We start from the raw sequence: 9980 nt of genomic DNA, 5'->3' as shown, positions 1-9980 counted from the left end.
GTGGATATAAGCTGTCAATTCATCTGCTTACCTAGGAGCATGATTGTTGATCGTATGGTAAGATTTAGCTTTGTAAGAGATGCCAAACTGTCTTTCAAAGTGCCTGTGCCATTTCGAGGTCATCTCTGTGTCTCTTCTCCACCTTTTATTTATTTCCCAGGTGACCAGGGCTCTCCATATGGTATTCACCAAGCTGAATAATACCCAATATCTCACCCCAGCTCCTTTCCAAAAGCACATGCAGATCTCATTTCTTTAGAACACTAATCCTAGTTAGGAAAACAGGTAACACTAGGGAGCATTCAGGTAGTATTTACTATGTACAATTAACTTCCACATAAAATTTTTCTTTCAATCTCAATTCTCTGATGAGGGTTTATTTCCTTCAATTTGAAGATGAAGAAACTGAGATTTAGGCAAAGTTAGCACAGCTAGTTGGTGGTGGAGATGGACTGAACATTCCTCAACCATTTTGAATCTTGTCTGAAATCTGAAATAAGGAAAAATGCAAATTAAAAAAGACTATAAATAAATTAGCTACTTTTCCTAATTCAACCTGGAAATTTTAATAGTCCACTTGGCTGATGTATGACTCTTCCAGACAAAACTGCCATTTAAAAAGTTGATGTTTCTAATTCCATAACCCAAAATAATAATTAACAGTGGTTATTTTATTCATTAGAGCATGCTTTCATGACCAAGGTGACCAAACATGCAACTAGTTAGACAACATACAGCATTTAAAAATTCCTTTTACTCATCTTTAAGTAGAACAAAGATGTAGTGATGTTCCTAAAACTAGAGAAAGTTGTTAAGGGGGATATGGTCTATCAGGAAGGAACATTTTATAGGATTATCTGTAAGCTTAAAAAGGAATTTTTTTATGTAGAAGTTAATTTTTCGTATAAAATGTCATATAAATGTTTAAATCATTTTCTATTCCAAGCATAATAGATGAAGGTTCTAAAAATTAATATTGAAATTAGAGTTTCATATTTGAAATGGAAAAAGATTAAGAATATTCCAGCACAATTCTGACACTTTGTTTTAATTAAATGAGTTCACATAGACATTCCTTGATCATTCCTCTTGTTTCCTTGGAATATCCCCAAACCCAAGTGGTTCCTAACCAGTGCACAGGTTCCTAAACACATTCAACATATTACTCCCAAATAATACATTGTTTGGAAATGATCATGTGGGTTCCTTTGCCTTTCTATGCTTCTCCCATCCAACTCTATTTCCCAGTGGGAAATTGATAAATTTATAAAACTTATAAATTTATAAACTTATTAAATATCAGTGGGAATTTATAAATTTCTCTATTTAGCACCTGAATTAGTTTCCTAGGACTATCAGTACAAAGTAGCACAAACTGGGTGGCTTAAAACAGCAGAAATTTATTGCCTCACCATTCTGGAGGCCAGAAGTCTTAAATCAAGGTGCTGGCAGGTCCATGCTCCCTTCAAACCTATGAGGGAGAATCCTTCCTTGCCTCTTCTTAGATTCTGGTGGTCTGTCAGTAATCTTTGGTGCTCCTTGGCTTTCAACTGCATAACTCTAACCTCTGCATCCATCATGACTTTCTCCTTTTGTGTCTTTTTGTCTTGTTAAAGGACATATTAGATTATTGGCTCACACTACTCCAGTATGACCTCCTTTTAACTAATTATTTCCACAACAATCCTATTTCTAAATAGGGTCACATTTTGAGGTATTGGGCATTAGGATTTCAACATATCTTTTTGTGCGTGTGGGTGGGGGCGGGGAGGAAGTGCAATCTATATATAATAGCACATTTTTCTTTTTTTTCTGGGAACATAAACTTTCTTCTTAAGGAAAATTTCACCTTCCATATTTCAGTAATCTAATTATAGGGTGTGTGTTCAGCCTCCATACTGGTACTGAGTACTCACTCAGTACTCAGATATAGCTGGTTGGCCCAGAGGTTGGAATGTAATTGAATCTGTACCTATCAGAATCCTTTCTTAGGATTTTAAAAACTGGATCTAGGAAAAAGATTTATCTTTCTCGATGATGAAAGTCATATGAAATATGGGACATGTTGACACCTGTTTCTTGACTCATGGAGAAAGTTAGTCTCAGAGAAATAGCAGAGATGTAGAGGCAAGAGATATAAGAAAGCCCTTTTGGCTGTAATTATATATAGTTGCTTTATGCTTCAGCTAATTTGAAGAGTTGGTTTTCTTTTATTTGCAAAAGAAAATGTGTGTGTGTGTGTGTGTGTGTGTGTGTGTGTGTGTGTGTGTGTACATATATATGGGTCCTTTGTCAGATATATGTATTTCAAAAATATTCTCCCATTTAGTGGTTTGTCTATTCACTATCTTAATTTTTTTTTTTTTGGATGAACTGTGGTTATTAAATTTCAGATAGTCTAATACAAGTTCTTTTAAAATATATTTTGAGGATATATTATATGGTACATGCATATTGAAAATAATTATATATTTCTGTTACATGGAAAATTTTATAATTATAAATGGCTCTCTTTTTCTAATAATGCTTCATGTCTTAAACATGGCTGTGTCTGCATTAGTATACCTACACCATCCATCTTTCAATTAGGGTTTAGATAATTTTTTCATTCTTTTATTTCCTATTATTCTGTGTTCTCACATTTAAGTTGTTTCATTATAAGAACCATATAATTATTATTTGAGTCTCACACTTGGAGCATTCAGTTTATTTTTATTTAATGTTATTGCTGATACATTTAACATTTGTAATATCACTATTTGTTTTTTAGTATCCTGTCTAATCTATGTTGTCTTTTCTCTCCTTTTCTGTCCTCTTAAATTGTTCAAGTATCTTTTATCATTCTATATTTTGTTCCTTATTATCCTGTTACTTATGTATTCTTTTACTCTTCTTTGGTTGGCTATACTAAAGATTATAGTATGCCACATTGAATTATTGGAGTCTAATATAAATTAGTACTTTTACTACTATATGTACACATAAGTCTTGATCAAGTCTTATTTACCATACAGTAGTAACATTCGTTGGGTGTCGGGCAGGTGGGGTGGGGATGGGTATATTCACACCTAATGGGTGCAGTGCTCACCATCTGGGGGATGGACATGCTTGAAGCTCTGACTCAGGCGGGGTAAAGACAATATATGTAACCTAAACATTTGTACCCCCATAATATGCTGAAATAATACATTTTTAAAAAGCTTAATTTTACTACTTCCTAAAAAATTTAATGGTCTTAGAACATTTAAATCCATTTATTCTGAAGGTAGAACAAAGAAACAAAATTGGCCTTTAAATCAAGAAAAACATTCTTAGTATCATGAGAGAAGTTTTAGTTTTTATAAAAGAGAATAAAAAAACTGAGCTAAAAAAAGAACTAGATGAAATGAAAAGTATGTAGTTGAGATATGCAGTCCTAGGAAATTAAAATTGTTAATGGTAGAATTAAAGTTCACACTGGAAAAGATAAAAAATAAAACTGTGTGGAAAAATAAATGAGTGAGATAGAAGACAGATTTTAAAAGTGGTCTTAGAAATAAAAAGAAAGAGAAATAATTTAAAAGTAATGGGGGGTAATGAATATGGAAAACAGATAATACATATCCAATTTTTTGAATAACTTTCATTTTTGAGGTAGAAACAAATAGAACAGAAACAACATCAGATATAATTTTTTTCATCTGTGTTCCTGATAAAAGCATTACAAAGAAACTATTGCTAGAAGAAGACTGGCAACATTTTTTAAGACTAAAATTGGAACAGTGTGTTCTAATTAGACCAAAACTCAGAGGCTGAGTCTACCAGTGGGTTGGGATAGATATATGCTTTCTTACTTGGTCTTTTCTGCAAACATTTATTTGCATGGAAGTTAAGGCACTTCTAGGGATTTCAAATCTAGGGATTTGTGAAGATAAGGAGATACTGGAATTCTTTCTGTAAATAGGCTCAGATCTCTATTGGACAAAAGCAGATATAGCAGAGGCCGATGGATGTCTTGCCTGATTAACTACATTTTACAATATTGGAGGATGCGTCCCAGTTTCCTGTGGAAGTCATTACTAGAAATCATCCCCAGCTAGTCAACCAGGAGTCATGTGGGTATCTAGCAATGAGTTGTAAGAGACATAATATAGAATTCTTTAACATGTCAGCTCAAGCATAATCCTCTCCATTTTAGCATAATCTACTTTGTATGAACTAGGACATGGATTGCTGGCAGTTGAGTTCCAGTTCTGCTTTTATGGGATAGAGGGGTTTCAAATTCATGGTATTGTATGACATTAGATTTCCAGCCCTTTAATGAGAAAGAGTTTTAGCTCAAAGCCATCAAATCTATAAAAAAGCTTTTATAAATTTATTCATTTTTTAATTTTCCCGAGCACCTAAGCAATGGCAATTGGAATGGCTTGAGCACTATGAATGGAGTTCCATCTCAGAGTGACATTTCTGTGACATAAATGAGCCCTAAGGTTGAGAATCATTGGTTCAGCTAATTCAGTGGTAAACACAAGGGATGATTCATGGATGCACATAAACACACTAAAGAATTCTGGAAATACCTGGGAGACAGAAATCTTGTGAAAAATTATAACAATTGTGATCAAGCATTTTGAGCTTGGTTCAGTTCAGATATTAGTGTTAATGTTAACAGGACCACATCTATAACCATAAGATAATAAAGTCCACTATTCTTAGGTTACACAAAGTAACAACAACAAAACAAACTTCTAGAAGCATCTAAGAAAGCATATCATTCAGGATTCAGTTTCTAGAAACAACAACAACAACAACAACAGCAACAAAAACATTGCAACTATGTTAAACAGAAAAGGATTGAATATAGGAATTATTTTTGGAAGGTTTGGAAGAGTAGGCTTTTGGCTAGCCTTCTAGGTAAAAACCGCCTAAATAACACTCCTGCACTGGGCCACAAAGGGAGCTAGTACTGGCGTCATAATCAGGAAGAGGAGAAATCAGTTGGTCACCATTTGAAGTCTTCTAAATTTCAAGAATATATTTCTATAGCTTCAATGCAGGGATCAGAAAGCTGCCACAACTGCTGCTAAACTCTCATACGGCTGGCCACTGGATCTGGGATTCTGATTCAAGAAAATCCAGTGTATTTATCTGTAAATGTGTTTACTGATGGTAAGAACCAAAACAAGGAAAATGACCTCCCCCTTACTTCTACTGTCTAAATATCATGCTTAGAGTGCATCTAATTGGTGAAATGTAACTCACATCCAGATCCCTAGCTGCAAAGGAGTTGGGGAAGTATAATTTGTAGATTTCTAGTCTTTGCAGTACTGGAAAGTGAGCTAAAAGAAAGCTGTAAGTAGGTTTTAAGTATCAACTTACCATACCTGTCATGGCAGGCTAAACTTGTTATCAACAAAACAATAAAAATTTGTAAAACAGAATACTAGTAAACAGCATTCAACAAAATCCTTGACAGAATTTTGAAAGGAGAAGATAGTGACTTAAGAATTATTTAATATCTTCAGCTAATTTTCTTTCCTTTGTGAAAGACATTCTTGGATATGCAAGGATTCAAAAAATGGCACCCTCATGCACTCTTCGATTAAAAAAAAATACTTAAGGATTACATTTGTCCAAAGGAAAGATAAAATGAAATGAAAATCTCGAGAAAGGAAAATTTTTGGTATGAAATGATTTATGGATTTTTGGGGGGTTATCTGTTGACTGAGATCTCCGTCCCAGAAATCCAGTTGGATCATGTGTTGTCAGGTGGATTCTATAGCCCAGGTTGGAATTTGGCCCTTTATGTTTTCTTCAATATTTTGTTTCTGTTTCTGCTCCCTCCATAATAGCAGAAAAAGTATCTCTCACTGTTTATCCCACAGTATAGACGAGGACCACTTAAAACCACCATGGCTGTCATTCTCTGCTTGCTATTGCTAACAATAACGAAACAACTTATTAATACAAAGTTGGGCAGTTGGGATGCAGAGCTTTTGCTTCTATCTACAAAAGCAAAACTACATGTAAAGAAGTCATTTTACTTCCAAGGAAGTTTAGTCATGTTTTTCCTGACCTATAAGGCTCTTATTGAAAGATCTCAGTCTTGGTGTGCTATATTTTAAATTAGAAAAGATTAATAAAACAGCCATGGTAGATTTTATCTCTCATCAAGCCTCCCTTTATATTACCTTCTCTCTTGTCTCTATGAATAGTTTCCTAAAATTCAGTGCCTGCGTTATCATCAGCAATGTGCACAGTGAAATGGCATGAAATGCACTAATATAAAATAATACCTTTATAAAGATAGTGAGTATGGATGACTTTTTTCTATTTTCTATGTTCATTAAATTTTCTATATTGAAATTATCATTTATAAATAATTCATTAAATTTTTAAAAAGGTACCATGTCATTTTACTATGATACTATTATAGTTTTCTTCTTTCCATCACTCTGTCTAAAAAAAACTGTATGGTTATTCACACATTAAGAATGGTTATGAATATTGGGATTATGGGAAATGTGTGCTTTCCTATATTTTTGATTGTTTTCAGTAAACATGCATTAAATTTTTAATCTTAACAGTATCTTTAAAAGCCAATTTTATGATACTATCAGTGAACTTTGATGAAAGTTTTGGCTCAAGGCAACACAGGAGAACTCCTAATTTTAGAATTGAGTTTTTCCTTGCTGAATTAGGGAGTGGGCCTCTGATTTTAAGCTTTCCATGGTTTACTCTATGTCATTCAATATAAAAGTAACATTTCTGGAAAATAAAGTGTGAAAACCATTTGTTTAAATAATACACATTTTTTTTCTTGGGGTAAAATGACCTGGTGAATCCATTTTAAAATTTATATTCAGTCAGCTGTACTTTAATTTAAATCTAAATAACATAGCCATAGTTCATGTAGAATAGTACTGAATTCAAGTCTGTGAATGCTTATATTTGTTGCCAAATTTTTGATGTGAAATAAAAGCCAAACAGGGATTTTCTGTAGCCTTATGAAACTTAATGGATATATACACACATCAATAACAATATATAATATTAAAGGTGTTATTACTAAAGAAGCAATTGGACTCTTGAGTGGAATGTACTGTGTGTGTGTGTGTGTGTGTGTGTGTGTGTGTATATCTCATAAAAACTTCTATAAAATCATGTAGAGTCATAAAATGCCTTCATAAATGTGTGTGTAAAGTGGAGCACATACTCTTCCACTTTTTCATTTACTTCCGTCACTTTTTTAATTTCCATCAAAGATACATAAACAGGACTGAACCTGGAAAAAATTTTAAAATAGATGGATTTTTTTCAACTATTTCACCTACTTGCTAATTGCTCTTCTTTACCCAACTCCTAGTACATTTCAGGGGGAGGTCTCTTCTAGATTTACTGCCTCAAAAACTGCTCTTTACTAACCATAATGTTAGAAATTGGTAGCTGAATTCCTACTAAATTATAGATCATGTAAACAGATCAAATACAGAATGCCTGGTGCACTGGAACTTTAAAAGAGGAGTATCTAGGGCACAGTAAAAAATAACAGTTATCAACAATAAATGGGTGTAGATTCAAGACATGTAAATATAAAGTTTGATCTTTTTATTGATTAACTTTTTGAGCTTGAGGAAGCCCCTTAAACCCTCTGAGTTTTAGTACCCTCATCCAATGAAGATAATGAAACCTACCTCGTAGTTCAGTTATGAACAATAACAATCTAGCTGACTTTTCACACAGGGCCTGTCATATAGCAGGTACTTGATAAGTATTCCTGCACTCACTACTGAGTCACTGAACCCACAGGAATAGAGTTCTAAGGATAACATTTCAGACGTTACTTGTAACCAGCAGAGAAGGATATTTTGTACTTTTGATCTGGCAAGAAAGATTGACTAGAGGCACTGGTGAAGAAACAATTTTTGGGAGACCGTTCTGGGCTTTGTTCTATAACTCTATATTTATGTTCATTTCAGCGATCTAGTGACCATATCTAGGTCAGCAATCTTTTACATTTCATGTTTATTTATGTCCTAAAATTATTTCTCATGAAAGACGAGACTGTGGGATGTGAGGACATTGTAATAGCATTACCAAAGATTGTTTATGGATAGCTATCCAGTTTAGTTATTCCCATGCTTGGTAATCTCTACAGTGCAGCATTGTGACCAGCAGTGATGTTTGGGTGCTGCAGAACACAGCTGATGAACACACTTCCTAAGCCTCCCTGTTGCTGAACTCAGCCAAAAAGCTGCTTATGAGTCTAAACAGATGTTTCTGTTGTTTAGGCCAATGAAGTTTATAGAGTGCATGTTTATCTTTCAAAAGAGAATGTGGAGAGTTCATTCAGTCTTGAGATCCAATCTTTCCGGAGATTGGACTGCCTAGTAAAGTTGTAACAAAATTGGATGAGCACAATCAAGTCATTTGGGGCTGTCAGAAAAGATGGTCCTTTACTAGTTGGTAGGAAAGAAATAAGACGCATGGAAACTGATTTGCCTTAAAATGGTTGATATTTTAAAAGACAGAGCCTGGATGATAGCTTGCATTTTAATAAACTTACTGCATCTTCAGTATAGCTAATACTTAGGAAATGTTCTCCGTATCAATTTAGTAGACATGAAATGAGCACAAATCATCAGAATTTCCCTCACGTATTTCATATGGTTAAAATAAAATTATCTACACAAGGAGAAAACTATCAAGGAAATGAAAATTCCATATATCATTTATGTGAATCATCTCTGATTTAAAGTGTTGGCCACAGAAAAAGCAGACTACTTTTCCAACTCAGCATTTGTCTTCTAACAGTTTAGCAAGAAAGATCTATGGCAGTAGTCATTTGCAGTGCAGCACTATGAAATATATATAAGCTCTACCCTAGAACATTTGTCTTTGTATTACCAAACATCGGATTACTTTCTTGTTTTAAAGGAATGAAAAAAATAGTGGGAGGGAGGGCCCTGTTATCCGTTATAAACACAGAAAGGAATGGACAGTACTCCGAACTTTGTCAGCGCTGAGCATGGGTATATCATAGAGCATGACTTAAAGCCAGGGCTAGAATCACTAGTGTGTGATCCATGCTTAGTAGGGCCTAGTGCTTGATTTAATGCTCTGTTGTCACTGTCTTAAAATTATTAATACTTTTTGGACAATGGGCCCTACGTTTTCATTTTCCACTGGACCCCTCAAATTTTATAGCTGGTCCTGCTAAGAGCACTATATCACCCAACTTGAGTGAGTAGAGCAAAGTCACATGGGGAGTTGAAAAGGGTTGATGGTGTCTGGGCTGAGCTGAGGACCCAGTGGTGAGCAGTGAAGGTCAGGAAGTAGAGGAGTCCAGTCATACCAGGAGTGTCCACGGAGTGCTGGTGGTACAAGCAGGTGTCAAGAGACAGCTTTCTAAGCACATTGCTCCCAGGGCAGGGTTTTAAGTGTGCCTCGAGTCACTAGCCACAGCATGTATTTTAATCCTTTCCATTGATTATGCAGACTACTGTAGTAGTTTTCCAGGGCTACCATAACAAACACCCACAGATGGCTAAAACCACAGAAATTTATTTTCTCACAGTTCTGAAGACTGGAAGTCTAAAATCAAGGTGTCTTCAGGGCTGGTTCCTTTTCAAGGCTCTCAAGGAGAATCTGTTTCGTGCCTCTCTCCTTGGCTTCTGGCACTTGCCAGCAATCCTATAGTTCCTTGGCTTGTAGACGCATGGCTCCCATTTCTTCCTATCTTCACATGCACATGGTGTTCTCCCTTGTGCATCTGTGTTTCTGTATCCAGATTTACGTTTTTTTTATAAGGACATTAGTCATAAGTCACAAGGATGTAGGGCCCACCCTAATCAGGTATGACATCATCTTAACTTGATTACATCTGCAAGGACCCTTTTTCCAAATAAGGCCTCATTCAGAGGTTCTGGGTCAACATTAATTTTTAAAAGACACTCTGCAACCCAATATAGCCACTGATATCCTTTTTTTTTTTTTTTTTT

Source organism: Propithecus coquereli, unplaced genomic scaffold (genome assembly GCF_000956105.1).
Source record: "Propithecus coquereli isolate 6110/MARCELLA unplaced genomic scaffold, Pcoq_1.0 Scaffold24, whole genome shotgun sequence".
Classification (NCBI taxonomy): Eukaryota; Metazoa; Chordata; class Mammalia; order Primates; family Indriidae; genus Propithecus; species Propithecus coquereli.
Note: the sequence above shows the minus strand (reverse complement) of the source record.